Genomic DNA, 17,554 nt, shown 5'->3' with positions numbered 1-17,554 from the left:
TCAGCAAGAGTCACAAATTGCATGCTTTAAAAATACCTTAGCTGTGTCTTGAACATTGTTCTTTCCTTTACACTTGAAGAAAACAATAAAGCTGAACATCTGATTACAGTTTAAGTCCCTGACTCTAAGTAGGCAAATGCAACCGGGCATGTGCTTTGTCCATGACCTTTACAATGAGGAATTTTTCACTGGCCATTAATTAGTTGCTTTTAAATAGATGCAGTGAGAACAAGAGAAGAGCCCTGTAATAAAGCAGAAGAGATTCTACACTTCCTAATCACCTGGACACTAAACCACTTAAATGTACCACTGGAAATTTTCTAATTCTGTCAATATTCGAGAGAAAATAATGATCTGTCATCGAAGATATGGTATTACTAGCCTGAAGGAAGAATGCAGGGTGTTTTACAGTTTCTTTTATTTATTCTTTGTTTTCATCATTACTTTAGAAGGTAATCTGATCCACTCTAATGACCCCAGAAAACCACTTATCCTTTTCCAAGCACCCACTCTAAGACTGAACCTGGCTTCTGGTACTCTTCTTCTTTAAACTCATTCCAGAAATGAGCCTCAGAGGATGACTTTCTAAAGTCAACACAAACTTCAGACTTTGGGTCTCTCCAACAATTGGTCACAGAATGGAGATGAAACTAAAAAACTCAGTCATGCTCTCAAAGCTTTCAAAGCACAACACGGAACAAAGATGCCGAGATAAGCACAGCCTGCTAACGCCTCCAAAGCCCTCTGGCTGACTTCCATGCAGGTCCTGAGTTCTAGAAATAACTGCTCTATAAATGACTAGAAAAGAGAGATTTGACTCCTTTAGAGTAACAGAATTAGAGAACGAAGGGTCATGAGAAGCGCGGGGAGCCTGGTATCAGGGTGATCAGGACTGGAATCCTGGCTCAGTTAACTTGCAAGCGGTGTGACCTTGTACAAGCTACTTAACTCTCTAAAATTCAGTTTCTTCAGTTCTAGAATGAGGAAAACCCTAATCTCCACCCCACAGAGCTGTTGTGAAGACTGAATTGAGTCAAATGCAGCATTTGCAACTAACTCAGCACCTGACCAGTGGTCAATGGGATATAGGTACTAAAAGTGAATTCCTGTCTTCTACCTCCCCTTTCCCTGTGTAGAACTAATGTGGCAGAACTTGAGAACTTAACAATAGTTGTGGAATAGCTGTATTCTTGATAAAAAGAAGTGTGTTTTGAGTCACACTCTAAGAACACTGAAGGAAATTGTGACACATGCTACAACATGGATGAAGCTCAAAGACACTACACTAAGTGAAATAAGCCAGTCACAAAAGGGCAAATATTGTATGATTCCTCTTATATCAGGTTCCCAGAATAGTCAAATTCATAGACACATTAATTAAGTATAATGATGGTTGCCTGGGGTGGAGGGGGGGGGCATGGAGAGTTAGTATTAATGGGTACAGGGTTTCAGTTGGGAAAGATGAAAAAGTTTATCACCACAAATGAATGGTGGTGATGGTTGCACAAGAATGTGAATGTACTTAAAGACACAGAACGGTACACTAAAAATAGTTAAAATGGTCCATTTTATGGTATGTGTATTTTATCATACAAAAAAGAATACTTAAAAGTACTACTTTTAAAAAAAGTATTATAAATTCTTTTGAAAAATGATTACTTAGTAAAATAATCATGTCACAGTTTACTTGTTCCAGCTCCCAGACTACACAGAGTGCTCACTATGGGAAAAAGATCAGGTAACTACCGTTTGGTGGAATAACTTGCTTTCCACTTCAACCAGGCCCTTGTTCCTGGGCAATCGCCCACAATTTGCCCTACTTGGCTCTCTTTCTAAGTTCCTACAATGGCTGTTCCAACCATATGTAGACACATTCAGACCATCATAGCATACATCAAGCAATACTTATCTATACTGAAAGAGTAATATGCAAATTGTCCCTACGGGCAGTTTGACCGACCGGGAGTTAGATGTGCACTGACCACCAGGGGGCGGCGTGGAACATGGCAGGTGTTGGCAACGCAGCGCTGGCAGCCAGCGCCAGTGGAGGCACTGCTGGCCCCGATGGGCCCCGACAAGAGCGGGACCACGGCCGGATGGTGGAGGTGAGCGGGCGTCACCAGGCCAAGGCGGGTGCCAAGGAAGGCCCTGGCCGCCAGCAGCAGCAAGCAGTCGGGGGAAGGGAGGCCCTGGCCAGTAGCTGGCAGCCTCTAGGGACCCTACTCGTGCACAAATTTCATGCACTGGGCCTCTAGTACTAAAATAAAGGACCTTCCCTCTACCCTTTATCTGTAATGTCTCTAAATTCATTTTCATGAAAATGCAGTCTATACTCATCGTCTCTACTCGTTTAGGTCCCCACTTGGTCTTGAAGTTTCTAATGCTACTATGTTACAATTGTTCTCACTGAAAGCCTCTGACTTGGTCAAATCCAATGGCCTCAATTTTCTTCTCATCCCAAATTGACCTCTTGGTGACCTTTGATATTCACTACTTCCCTTTAGGAATGTGTTCTTAGCCAGTCTGTTCCTGAGCGTGCGCCGTTGAGCGCTGCAGTGCCTGGAGTCCTTTGCTTGGCCCTCCCTCATTGCTCAGCTAGCTCCCCTTTTGTGACCTCACCCACTCACCCATGCTTGACTCCACACTCCTCTCTTCAGTCCTAAACTTCAGTCACATTTCCAGCTGTCTGATGGTTACCACCATTTGGATGCCCCATTTTCTAATGTCCAAACCAAACCCAATGCTTCCTTTCTACTCTCCCATCCAGTGGTTAGAGGATTGAAGAATCTACAAACGTTTTCTGTCCTCCCGTTTCTCTCACAACTGCTCTACGTAGCTCCAGTCACTGAGTCTCACAAATTCTACCCACCAAAATCATACTCTACGCTTTTTCTTCTCTTCCACATCTCCATTCTCTCAATCCAGGCCCTTCATCTCACTCATCTGGACTGTTGTTGCACTGGTCTCCTAACCAGTCTATTCTCTTTAGTTTATTCCCTTCCAGTCCAATTTTTACACTGTTCCAAGGCATTTTACTAAAATGCGAATCTGTGCCATTCCTCTGATTTTAAAACCCCCAATGGTTCCTCAAAGCCACTGGGGCAAAGACCAGCTACCAGCTTTATACACACACACACACACACACACACACACACACACACACACGGCTCCTTCCAATCTCATTTCCCCACTCATCAACACTCATGAACTTCAAATGTTCCTTCTCACCTTTTCAAAGCGGGATCCTCAAACCTCTACAGCTTGGCAGATGCTCCTCCTCCTCCGAATGGTGAGCAACTACATACTTTTGAAGACTCAACTCAAAGGCCAGTCTTCCCAGGCCTCCCCAGGCCTCCCCAGGCCAAATGCATCACATGCTTCCCAGGTGCTTGTACAAGAGGCCTCTGTGGCAACCCTCACCACACTGCACCGCTGACTTGTTTCTTGCTCCCAAGCCATCACGGACCTCCTCAGTGGAGCACCTCGAGACCAGGGTCTGTGCCTTACTCATTGCTGTTCCCCCCTCCCCATCCCCACCCCCCCCGCCACCCCACACCGATTCTTTAAGGCCCGTGTGGTATCTCTCTCTTGTCACAGATCTCCTAACCATCAAAGCTCGGTGATTTCACTGCCACACTGATGGACCGTGGTGTGTCTACCACAAGGCACAGGAAAAGCACTCATCTGTTTATTCAACATTTATTAGATGTGGGATACCCAGATGAGTAAGACTGGACCCCACCTACTGAGGAGCTCACAGTGTAGTAGGGGAAAGCAGCTCATAAACCCGCTCATATAACAAGCTGTGGAAGCCCAGTGATGGAGTTATTCCAGGCCATTCTGGAGACAGAGAGGCGGGGACGGGGGCAATTAATCCAGCCAGTGTCGGGCACTGGGAACAGAAGAGGCCACTGGAGGGAGCTTCTGGGGCTGCCGGCGGCGCCCGAGGTGCGTTCCGGAGAACGTAAGGGAAGGAGGACAGGACAGGATGGGTGGGAGACAGGAAAAGGAAAATACACCAATTAACCACATTAAGTTTTTGTCAGATGCCCACATACAAGTAAAAAAAAGTCATAATTTTTGCAAATATATCCAGCTCCTGAATTGTGAAAACAAACAACACAATCAGTGATCTCCTGAGACACCCTTTCTCGTTCTCTTTTTTTCTGTTCCTCCCGCTCACACCTACTGACAGAAAGAAAAAGCTTAACGCGTGTAATGAAAACGGCACGTGAGAACCTCCATGGCTGTGCCGACACGTGTAGAGTCGGTGACGCTCTGTTTCACGCCACCTTCACCTATCTTCTGGGCTATCCGTGCCGAAATCTCTCCGCCTTTCCTCACGCCCCTTCTTCCTTCCCTCCGCTCTCTGACCCTTTACCTCTGCCAGAGCTCCCCCAGGCACACTGCAGAACTAAGCGAAATCAAGCAAGGCCCCTATTTATTCAAAGATGATGTTGCCAAGAACGAGCATATCTTTCTGTGCTAAAAAGAACTGATAACAGCAGTTCTTTTTCCCCAGCATAAAGTTTACCCTTTAATTTGAAACCACAGTTACTGTTGTTACGCTGATTTCATTTCTTTAAGTCTCTGGTGGACCTAAAGTTTTTTTCTTAAAAGAAAATAACCTGTCAGAAAAAAACACCACCCCCTAACCATATAGCAGAGGAAACTCAAGATTTAATTTCTGGTTTTGTCAGTGTTTTCCTACATAATTCTTTGGCCCATTTAATCTCAAATTCTTATAGAAACCTTGAAATATACTATGTCATATAAAGTGATTTTTAACTATTTTCTTGTTTTTGTTACATCTTACCATTATTTTACTAACCGAAAACCGATTACATGTATAGATACAAAAGATAAAATCCATCTGTTAGTTACTACTTGACATTTTCAGTTACTAACTTTAGTATTTACTAAATACTAATTGCATCCCTACAAGTTCAATTAACAAAGCAGATAAATAATAGACGTATGCTTGAAATTGGGAGGTAAGGGAGAGAAAAAAATAGGCGATCCCTCATCTGATATCTGATCTGGAACAGTCATACTGACGGGGTTGGGGGGAGAGTACAGATTAAGAGTAATTAAAAGCAACAGGTGAAGTTAAAAAAATTATCAAGTACGTTCATTTCACTTACTGTTAAATGATTCCCTGAAAACAAGAGGTAAAATCCTGCTTCTTCCCTCCAGCCGAGAACTGAGTAGCAGTGCCATTCCAGGGAGGCTTGGTGGTGCTAAAAGGAAGCGAGATGGGTGTAAGATCTCAAAAGCTGTGACGAAAGGCGTGCCAGCCACTCATCCTCCCACCTCGAGCACTTTTTAGAAAGTGAATCATCACTTTAAATGTTATAATCCAATTTCCAAAATTGTTCTACTCCACTTAAAGTGCTGTCACCTCTAATATTCTGACAGGCAAATGCATGCATTTCAAACATCATTCTCTTCAGATTCTGTAACACGTGACGCTCGGCATCAGTCTACCTTCTCCTTCCTGCCAGGAACACAGCTGGCTCTTCTCTCTCCAAGGCCACAGATCTAGCTCCTGCTCATCATGCCCCAAACCACACCTTCCCCTCCCCTCAAAAGGCTGGGGCCTCCAAGCTCTGGCCTATCTGCGGACTCATCCCTTAAACAATTTGGGATGACAAATGTGAACTTTCTCTCTTTGGCTCGACATTTCAACTCGAGCCCTGGTTCTATAGTTTCAACTGCCTGGGAATTCCCCCTTAAATGTCTAAAACCAAACGAGCACCCTGATCCCCTCAAAACTGGTTTCTCTTTCCAGTTATTACATGCCTGATCCTTCTTCAGACCTGGAAGCCTGGAGACCATTTCTGCCTCTCATTTCCCTCTCTCTCATTCTGCTGCATTCCGCATGTGCCCTACCTGTCCCCCTCGCATCTCCCTGGACTAACTCCATCACTACGTCACTGCTGGATTACCTCGCCAGCCCTCCCTCCCCTTCTCCCTTTCTTCAGGTCATCTTTGACACTGCTACCAGATTAATCTTCTGCTAGACACCATGTTTTTTTCCTTTTCAAAATCGTACCATCAATCCTCTCCTTCAGAACACAGACAGTGTAGTGTGGTAGTTTTAAAATGTGTTCCCAGACTCTGACACCCCTCTCCCTGAAAGGAGGAACCTAGTGCCCTCCCCTGGAATGTGGGCTGAACGCACTGGCTTGCTTCTAAGGAACAGAATGTGGCAATAGTGCTGCCTGCGCCCAAGTCCCTGCCCCATAGAAACTGCTAGAGATCATTAATGTGTATGGGTGTTCTGAGCACTAAATTTGGGGGTCAACTGCTACAGGGCAATAGAGTACTAAATCAGAAGAGCCCTCTGCTGCCGAGTGGACCAAATCCACACCTTTAAGGAACTCCAGGTCTTCCTGGAGTCCATACTTTCTCTCCGAGTACAAGCACACTGCTTCAGTCCAGGACAGTTACTCCACTGGGCTCACATGACATGGCGAAACTCTGCCTTGACGTCAGCCTATGCTAATCTCACAGGAAACGTCCTCCTTGATTCTCTCCCCTAAACTATATTCAATACTTTTAGTCTAAATTCAAAGTCTACTGACCAATAAAATTGTTGTTTTCTAATGCATATAAATAAATATATATATTGATTTCCAAAACTGTATTTAAGTTAGGGAAGGTGTAAATCATGCTTTTGCTCTCTTTATATTCCACATATCAATGAACAAATAGATATACACTTTTTGTTTAGAATTACTGTCATGAGGCTTCTTTCAAACAAAAATTTGAATGTCTTTTAAGAACAAACATATACAATGAAGTTTACTTGATTTTAAAAGCGTCAAATAGTTTTGAGAGGATGATTTGGTAGAATATGTTACCAAAGATATATACATGGTCTATGACTAAGCAATTCCATTTCCAGGAATCTATTTTACAGATACAGTAACACAAGTAAGCAAGAATATAGGTACAAGGGTATTTTCCTCAGTACTGGTCATAATAGGGATACATTAGAAGCAACATGAAATACATCCGCAGAGAAAAATTAAATTAGGGCACAATGGATTATCATGGATCCATTTTATTTATTTTTTATCTTTATTGTTGAAAGTATTACATAGGTCCTCCTTTCTCCCCATAAACCTTACAGCCCGCTCCTGTCCTCCCCGACTCAGGCCCTCACCACCCCATTGTCTGTGTCCACAGGTTATGCATGTATGCATACAAGTTCATTGGTTGACATGAATCCATTTTAAAAATGAATATGTTTGCATGTACTGACCTGCATGTACACGTCAGATCTCCATGATATAATTAATGGTGAAAGCAAGTTTCACAAAGAAAATAAAATATTTAACAACAACTATGTAAAATCCATCTGAGAAAAACTTCTAAAACATTCCTAAAAAGGCACAAATGAAGATTTTAACAAACAGACATTTCTTATTTGGGTATAGAATAAGTAAACATCAAAAAATGTATAGCATATGCCCGGTTGCGGGCTCGATCCCCAGTGTGGGATGTGCAGGAGGCAGCCAATCAATGATTCTTTCTCATCATTGATGTTTCTATCTCCCTCTCCCTTCCTCACACATATGTATATATGTGTGTGTGTGTGTGTGTGTGTGTGTGTGTGTGTATATATTTTAACCCTTTGCACTCGCTTGCTTTTTTCTCGATTCCTTTATTCTACTCGGGATTTAATTTTTTAAATAACCCAGATTTTACAAAGCTCGGCAGTAGAATAAAAAACGGGAGTTTCTTTTCATACAAACTTATTTATTTGGATTTTTTTATATTTCAAACTAGAAGCCCGGTGCACAAAATTCGTGCATGGCGGGGGGTTGTCCCTCAGCCCAGCCTGTACCCTCTCCAATCTGGGACTCCTGGAGGGATGTCCGACTGCCCGTTTAGGCCCGATCCTGGTGGGATCGGGCCTAAACGGGCAGTCGGACATCCCTCTCACAATCCAGGACTGCTGGCTCCCAACTGCTTGCCTGCCTGCCTTCCTGATTGCCCCTAACCGCTTCTGCCTGCCAGCCTGATCACCCCCTAACAACTCCGCTGCCAGCCTGGTTGATGCTTAACTCCTCCCCTGCCAGCCTGTTTGCCCCCAACTTCCCTCCTCTGCCAGCCTGGTCACTCCTAACTGCCCTCTCCTGCAGGGTTGATCACCTCCAACTGCCCTCCCTTGCAAGCCTGGTCCCTCTCAACTGCCCTCCCTTGCAGGCCTGGCTCCTCACAACTGCCCTCCCTTGCAGGCCGGGTGCCTCCCAACTGCCCTTCCCTGCTGGCCATTAAGTAGTGGCCATCTTGTGTCCACATGGGGGCAGGATCTTTGACCACATGGGGCCAGCTATATTGTGTGTTGCAGTGATGATCAATCTGTATATTACTCTTTTATTAGATAGGATAGAGGCCTGGTGCACGGGTGGGGGCCAGCTGGTTTGCCCTGAAGGGTGTCCCGGATCAGGGTGGGGTTCCCTTGGGGCATGGGGCGGCCTGAGCGAGGGGCCTGTGGTGGTTTGCAGGCTGGCCATGCCCCCTGGCAACCCAAGCGGAGGCCTGGTATCTGGAATTTATTTTCCTTCTACAATTGAAACTTTGTAGCCTGGAGTGGAGCCAAGCCTGCTGCTCCCTCTGGGGCGGCAGCCATTTCTGTGGCAGTTAATTCACCTTCTACAATTGAAACTTTGTAGCCTTAAGCGGGTGAGCCCGGCCAGGGTGTGCGGAAAGCTTTGCTTCCCCTGTTGCCACCGGCAACCCTGGCCTGCTCTCTCAAGCTCCATTCTGCCGCCATTTGTTTGAATTTGTTTACCTTCTATAATTGAAACTTTGTAGCTTGAGTGGAGGCTTAGGCCTGCAACGCTATGGGAAAGCTTGGCTTGCTCTGTTACCTGGGAAACCTTGCTCTCTGTGGCTGTAGCCATCTTGGATGGGGGTTAATTTGCATACTCGCCCTGATTGGCTGGTGGGCGTGGCTTGGCTGGTGGGTGTGGCTTATGTAACGGAGTGATGGTTAATTTGCATATTACCATTTTATTAGAGAGGATTATTGATACATTCAATAACCGTCACACTCGACATCCGAGTGCAAAAGGTTAAAAAGTATAAATTTGCCCTAGCCAGTTTGGCTCACTGGATAGAGCATCAGCCTGCAGACCAAAGGGTCAAGGGCACATACCCGGGTTGTGGGCTCAATCCCCAGTGGAGGATGTGCAGGAAGCAGCCGATTGGTGATTCGCTCTCATCATTGATGTTTCTATCTCTCTCTCCCTCTCCCTTCTTCTCTAAAATCAATAAAAAGGTATTTAAAAAAACATTTTAAAATAATAGATGGACTCTATATTTAGATAATATTATTGCATCCATGTTAACTTCCTAATTTAGAAAAAGAATAAACTTAATAAATTAAGGGAGGAGTAAGTTCTGGCCAAGAATGCATACTGTGAATCTAACAATGAGGAAATATCAGACAAACACAAAGTGAGAAACTTTCTAATATTAAAAAAAAAAGACTCTAGTCTTCCAAAATGTCAATCTGATAAAAGACCAAGAATAAAGGACTTTATTACCTCAACTGACAAAGCTGCAACACAGATAGATTAGATGAAAATACTTTAAGAATATAAATATCTGAACTATTATGTAAGCAAATATTCTTATCCTTAGGAAATACACACTGAAATATTTAGGGGTTAAAGGGCCATGAGATAGATAGATAGATAGATAGATAGATAGATAGATAATATTTTCAATTATTCAGAAAAAAATACATACATATATACATACATAAATATAGAGAGGAAGAAAATACGTGTAAATGATAAAGTCAATGGGGAAAATGTTAATAAGTGAATCTAAGTAAAAATAGTTATTCTTTGCATTAGCCTCAGGGTTTTTTGCAACTTTTTACTTTTTTAAATTTATCTTTATTGTTGTAAGTATTACAGATATCCCCTTTTCTTTCCCCACTGACCACCTATCCCCCATCCCCATCTCCTCCCCAGGCCTTCACCACACTATTGTCTGTGCCATTGGGTTATGGAGATATGCATATAAGTCCTTTGGTTAATCTCTTCCCGCCCCCTCCCCTTCCCTTTAAGAATCTTCAGTCTGTTGCATGCCTTCATGTCTCTAGATCTATTTTGTTCAACAGTTTTGTTCATTAGATTCCACATATAAGTGAGATCATGTGATATTTGTCTTTCTCTGACTGTGAGCTTGCTTAGCTTGGTTAGCTTCATTCGGTCTCACAATCCCCATCAACTCTGAATGAACTGATAAAATCGAATTTCTCCACCTGCAAAGTCCCATCCTGAACACCTGATCAAACAGGGCAGCGTTCCTCTGGCTCCTGAAGGCTTGGCCTGCCTACCTGCCTGAGAAGTCAGTGGCTTCCCTCCCTGACAGGAATTTAACTTCCACTGTTGAACTGTTTCGTTTCCAGAAGCATCTGTCAAGGGCAGACCATCCGTCTCCATTAACCCCAGGATGCTCAGCAGACACTGGGAGCAATTCAACACTCACTGATTAATAAACATTGGCCTTCAAGAGAAAAAGCACTAAGCACCAATCAACAACGTTTTGTTAATCTTATGAAAACAGAAAATAAACTGTGTCTGAGTTAACTCCGAAATTAATGCAACGTATTTCAAAACACTGCAAAATATCAATTTTTAAGGATAAGTATCGTAAGTTCACCATGTAATTTTATAAGAACTACCATACAAAATAATCAAATAGCTATCAAATGAAAATAATTTACTAATATTTACCTGAGAAGGTTTTCTTTTAAACTTCCATATAATCTTTCATATAAAACCCAGAAGTCTTTTTTAAAATATAAAGAAAATAGCCAGACATTACTCCTAAATATTCATTTTCTTTTAGCAGCTTTTTAAACATACTTATCTTTTATCATCAAAGGTTTATGAATATATATGAAATGTAAATTCTGAGTCCCACTTGCCATCTTCTAGACTTTTCTACTGAAACAAACTACAAAATTCTATTCTTGTTTCTGTCTTAGAGGAGAAAAAATATATCCTTTATTCCAGTGATTTTCAACTAGTATTGAACAATTTTTAAAACTTGCAATACCTGACTATTTAGTCAATAAAAAGATGACAACAGCCAACACAATAGCCATCCAGTGCGAATGCCCTGCCTTGAACCATAAATATATAGGTCACATGACAGAGTTGCATCTTATTGGTCACATCACATAATAAGGTTGCATCTGATTGGTTAATTATTGGTATCAGTAATCCTTATATACAAGTATAGATACCTGATTTTTTTTAAGTCACTTTGGAGTAAAAAGAGTAATTACTATTTTTTTGTTAAGTCAATCAAAATTTTGCCAATTTTTTGTCAGATTGGCAACAAATATTTTGGTGTGCCACAGAATTTTAATGATTAGTTTGTGTGACATGAGGTGAAAAAGATTGAAAGTCGCTGCTTTACTCCAAGAAGAATATATAATCTTCCTTTCTGCTTTTCTCAGGGAAATTCCCAGCCTTCCTGACTATCAGGCCCCCATCAAGTCCCTCCTCTCCACATCAGCAGCTCCTGAAAAAATATCTTCTTACATCATGAACATCCTTTTTCAATAAGTGGCACAAAAAAGCAAATCTTCCTTCAAAAGTGAAGAGGAATATTTTCCTCCACCTTTCCTGTTTCAGGTCCCATTCTCCAAATTTCATTAGAACATAAAGAGAAATATTGCCCTGACCAGTTTGGCTCAGTGGATAGCGCATCGGCCTGTGGACTGAAAGGTCCCAGGTTCGATTCCGGTCAAGGGCATGTACCTTGGTTGTGGACACATCCCCAGTAGCAGGTGTGCAGGAGGCAGCTGATCGATATTTCTAACTCTCTATCCCTCTCCCTTCCTCTCTGTAAAAAATCAGTAAAGTATTTTTTTTTCAAAAAAGAGAAGCATTATCCTACTTGCTACAAAGCTAATAATAGTATCAACATAAGTCTATGCTTGCTTATTTACTATTTATTTTTGAATAAGTAATACTATATTCAAATAGTTCAAAATTCAAAAGGTAAAAGAGGGTATTAAGGGAAAAGTCTCCCTGTCCTCCAGTTCCCTACCTCCTTCTCTAAAAGGCACAAAATGTTAGTTCATTTTTTATCCTTCCAGACACACACACACACACAAACTGTTTATAAATTTTTTACACTCTTCTATGCCTTGTCTTTACTTAAGATTATAGCTTTAAGAATACAGCATATCAGAATATTAATAAGCTTTCTCTTTCTATTTTTATGGCTATATCTGACTTGTTAAATATGTGCTCTAGTCTCTTGTCCCATCAATTCATTCAATACATATTGTGCCAGACAAATCTACCTCATTTAAAAAAATAAATAAATACACTTTCTACCCCCAAATTTAAATGTTTTCTATATATTTGACCATGTTATTATATCAATCCTAAACTTCTTGGGTATGATAATGTATTGTGTTTATACTAAAGAAAGTCCTCTTTAGCAGGTACTTAAAAGTGAAATGTCATGGTTTCTGCAACTTATATTCAAATGGTTAAGAAAGTAATACAAACATACATGCCACATTTGACTCAAAACATACATACATGGAGCATGGGGGCAAGTACTGCTATAAAGTTAACGATTAATCCAGAAGAACAGCATATGTGTCCAGAGTACTGTTTTTCTAAAGATTTAAAATCTTCCAAATCGAAAGGCTCTGGTACTTCCATAGGGTAGTACCTTATTTGCCACCTTAAAACATACAATGGTCATTTCCCAACTCCCAAGCCTATGTCCTAACACAGCCCAACCACATCCCTTGCACTCTCCCAAAAGAAAATTAAAATCAGTTTGTAGGGAGCGGCTATAGGGTTAAGCCTCGGACTGACCTGTTGGCAAAGCCACAAACAAGTCCCAGTTTAGAGGGCACAGCCCTCTTAGCATAATTAAGCTTGACCTTATGAGGGTCCCTAGATCCTTCCTGGGTAGCTAATGGGCTGTGGGAGTTTCAGCAAGTGCTGCCAAAACAAGTGAAACTCACAAGAACATTGTAACTATGTTGTCCACTACCTTGTTTTTTCTCCAACTATAAAATAAAGCCTCAGCTTGCTGGCTGGATCTCTCTCTGTGGCCTCAGCCAGGCACAGGAGATCCACCGAGCCCCAACTTATTCTCTTTGTCTTTTCTTTAAATCCTTCGATGTCCCCCCACCCCCACCCCAGGCTCACCGAACCCTTGACTGGGCTGGCCGGGCACATCAGTTCTTTACCTATTTTTTTTTTAATCCTCATCTGAAGATATGTTTTTTTAATTTATTTTTAGTGAGAGAGACAGAGACAGAGAGAGACGGAGAGAGGGAGAGATACTGTGAGAAACATCATTCAGTTGCCTCTCATACACACCCCGACCAGGGATCAAACCCGCCACCTAGGTTTGTGCCCTTACGGGAATGGATCCTGCCACCTTCTTGGTGTACAGGATGATATTCCAACCAACTGTGCCACCGGCCAGGGTTCTGTAGCTATTCTTAACTATTGGTCCTTCAAACTGCTCAAATGCCATGGCTCCTTGGGGTCTTCCTACTGCTTCAGGCCTTCTCCCGTCCCTCTCCTTGTGTAGGCTATTCTTTGGGGTCCTCAGACATTTACTGTATCTCACCACTTCGTGGTCTATGCATGGGACACCCAGCCAGAGAGAAACTCCAGACGAGTAACTCTTTTGTAATTCCCAGTTAAATGTGATGCACATAATAGGTGTATACAATTTGTGTGAAAGAATGAGCTTTCTTAAACAAAAAAGGCATGGGAACTAGTCCTGAGCAATGGGGGAAAGTCCCAAAGCTCAGTTAGTCTTATTAGAAAAGCATCTCCAGTCTGCTAAGCTTTTTCTCTATACCTTACACTCATCTCATCTTTCCCATCCTGCCAGATTGTCACAACTGTCTTCTGACACAAACAATGACATTGTCCTACTGAAAACGGAAAAACCTGTTTCACAACCCCAATTAAAGCCACTCTAGAAGTTAAACTAGCCGAAGTCTCTTATATTTTATTTAAATATATTTTATTGATTTTTTACAGAGAGGAAGAGAGAGGGATAGAGAGTTAGAAACATCGATGAGAGAGAAACATCGATCAGCTGCCTCTTGCACACCCCCTACTGGGGATGTGCCTGCAACCAAGGTACATGCCCTTGACCGGAATCGAACCTGGGACCCTTGAGTCCGAAGGCCGACGCTCTATCCACTGAGCCAAACCGGTTTCGGCTCTTATATTTTATTTATATGACATGACTTCCTAACATTATAATAAACAGTAAGCCATTTGGAAAAAGCACTTCTCAATTACCTGTCTATGGGCATTCCTTTGCGGTACCCTTTCACCAGTTTGAAGCTAGGGGACACCTGCCTCTGAATGTGTTTACTTCAGTGAATCAAGGTAATGCTAGAGGCATCTCAACACAGAGGCAACTATGATGTTGACAAAAACCTCTCTCTCACAACACTACACTTCGGAAAAGTTGATTCACAAACAAAAAACACACAAGTGACACCTACTAAAAAATAGGAACAATATTTACTTGAAATAAGACTCAAATTGAAACTACACAAATGTACAATAGGAAGAATCTATATCTATGTCAATTTCCTCTCCTGAGTACAGTCACAGGCCTGCAAGGGGCCTTAAAGTCCAACCCTCCCAAGACTGAAATTAGAGAGGTTAAACATCTAGTCCAACATCTCAGAACTAATGAAGTCAAGCTAGGTTTAGAACTCAGGCTTCCCTGCCTATTTTTGCCTCTAAATTTCATAAATTTAATTTTCTGTCCAAAAAAAAAAGCAGAGTGGATAGGGAAGTAAAAGACCTAATTGTGGTCAACTATGCCACTAACCAAGTGTGTAAATTCAGTAAATTGTCTCATCTATAAATTCAGATTGAATGAAACTAGCTTCAAAGCCTCTTAAAGCTCTAATATACTCCGATCCTTGATAGTGGCATAAGTAATATTAGGGTATTTAAAACAAATTTGATGCTGTCACACTTTTTATACAGAACTTTGTTATAAATTAGGCCATTTAAACACATTATTTTAACCCAAAAAAATATCTGTTTATCAAAAATTTCATAAATAAAAAGAATCCTAAAAAAACACCATCTACGTGATTACTATTACCTAATATTTGCACAAAATTTAAACTTCAGTCTGAAACCCACTGAATGCCTATTTATACATTCAGAAGAGTTTGGAAAGTTTTACATTTCACATTATCTTTTCCATTCAACATGAAAAATGCTATATAAATGCATTAAACTTTTTAGAAATAGTCTGCACCAGCATGGAATTTTACAGACTACAGTAACCTTAAATGTCAAAGTAAAACTTCTCTTAAGCTCTGGTCTGCCATTAGTCAGGCTAAAAGATGCCTGTGATAACCGTGGGATGTTACGAGGCTGTCCATACCAGGAATGGGACAAAAGCAAAATAGTAAAGATGAAGAACAAAGGTAACAGAAAAGACCCAAAAAGGAAAGAAAAGAAAAAAAAAAAGCGGGGGGTTGGGGAGTTGCGGGGGAGGGATATCAAGAGAGTAAAGAACATGGAAAGAAAAAAGAGAACAAACAAACAGGAGGGGAATGGACAGAAATGGCTTGTCAGTACCCCTGGCCAGGGTGCACCAGCATCCCACCAGCTGTTTAAGTGCTTTTGTTTGTTTGTTTTCTTTTGTTTAGTTTTGGACAGAAAGTCTGCCCAGATAGGACATGTTTACTTGCTCCTGTTCTTAGACTCCCTGTGGAGAATTAGGAGGATTCCAATGTGTGAAAAGTAACCCAGAAAGAGCTGCAATCCAAGCACACTGGGCTGTTTACCTGGCATGTCCAGGACCTGACATGTTCCTGATGAGTCATCGTCCCAGAACTTGGACCTCTGAACTCCAGAAGAGCACAATGATCCAAAAAGATGTTTTAGCAAGTAATATGTATACTTGTAAAATTGCAACTCAGTGCTTTCAAACAACTGCTACTCTCCAAAACCAACAACCAAGTACAATCAGAAGGGGGCATTTCCAGTCAGATTCCCAGGGCATTGCTGCTTCAACAGGGTCCCCTCCTCCATCAAGGGGCGGGGACCACTGGCCCAGAATAAGCCCAGGACATTGTCACCCTCAAGTATTCACATGAGAGCTAATGCTCTCCAGTTGTTATAAGGCTCTTCAGCTATTACATGGATAATACTTTTTTTAATATTTTAAAAGCAAACCTGCTGCCCTAGCCAGTTTGGCTCAGTGGATAGAGTGTCAGCTGGAGGACTGAGGTCCCAGGCTCGATTCCGGTCAACTTCGGTTGCAGGCTCAATCCCCGGCCCTAGTCGGGCACGTGTAAGAGGCAACTGATCGATGTGTCTCTCTCACATTGATGTTTTTCTCTCTGTGTCTCTCCCCCACCCTTCCACACTCTCTAAATATCAAAGGAAAAAAATATCCTCATGTAAGGATTAAATAAAAACACATTTTTTTAAAAAAAGCAAATATTTCTATTGCTCAGAATCTCAAATGATCTTCATTCTACAGATAATATAAACTGACTAAATTAGGTGTTGATTCATTAAGTCTATAATACCAAGTCCTTGTATGACAAAAAAATATATATACACACACGTATATATGGCAAAGAGCAAACTCCTATGTGCCTTTTCAAAATAATTAGATTAGTAGCAGAAGGAATTTTAATTCCAAAGCCTTTAAAAGTGGAAGAAAAGGAGGATTTTTATGTCTTTTGCCATGAAAATAGAAGCCTACAAACATAGCAAGCACAGTAACCTTACACTTACTAACTAAAAGGCATAAAATGGAAAACAGATTTCAAAGTTAAAATCCAAAGAAATGGCATTTTATTTAAAAATACTTTTCACTTGTTATCAAGTACTTGCATTTCAGACAATAATCGCTAAAAACTGAAGAGTCATCACAAAGTCTTTTGGGATAGAGCATGTAAGTATAGGTATTGTATGATTTTGAAATGCTAAAAAAAAATAGGAAAAGATGAAGAAATATTTACTCTCTCTGGAACATAAAGAAACAAAAGATGTAATTTATAGGTTTTTAGAAAATGGACAGTATGTGCAATGAACACGTTATACCAATATAATCGCAGAAAACAAAACAACTGTCAGTGACCTTGGCAGTGAACAGATAAGTAGCTTGGTGTCAATGTGAGCATTACAGAAAAGACTCAGTACTAACAAAAATTCCCCTAAAAATAGGAAACAAGCACTCAAGGTCACAGGCCATGTACAATTCTGTGAGAGAAAGCTGTAAGGTAGCATTTTTTATGAGTTGTTTAAGAATAAATAGAAGTATTCAGCAGGTTCCCGGAAACTCCCCCAGTTGTGTAAATACCATCAGCAGAAGGATGCTTCAGAAGCCCAGCTCTTTCATCATGGAGATGAGGAGCAGCAGAATCTCCCAAATATCAGGTCAACAAGCCTTCCCAAGTGGAGCACTCAGGCTCAACTTTCAGGTCTTCGATGCAGACAGCACAAGGATGGAGAAGAGCGCCCTGAGA

At 41.5% G+C, this 17,554-nt stretch overlaps 1 long non-coding RNA gene across 3 annotated transcripts in view; it reads right to left on the bottom strand.

The window, feature by feature from the left end:
• The window catches only part of LOC307108168, a 185,377-nt gene that overhangs the window by 155,740 nt on the left and 12,083 nt on the right, over positions 1 to 17,554 (bottom strand). For all 3 annotated transcript variants that reach the window (XR_013814285.1, XR_013814286.1, XR_013814287.1), the window contains exon 3: positions 5,145 to 5,240. This is a non-coding gene — a long non-coding RNA (uncharacterized lncRNA). The remainder of the gene's footprint in view (positions 1 to 5,144; positions 5,241 to 17,554) is intronic.

Source organism: Cnephaeus nilssonii (genome assembly GCF_951640355.1).
Source record: "Cnephaeus nilssonii genome assembly, chromosome: 12".
Lineage (NCBI taxonomy): Eukaryota > Metazoa > Chordata > Mammalia > Chiroptera > Vespertilionidae > Cnephaeus > Cnephaeus nilssonii.
This window is presented reverse-complemented; position numbering and strand designations above follow the sequence as displayed.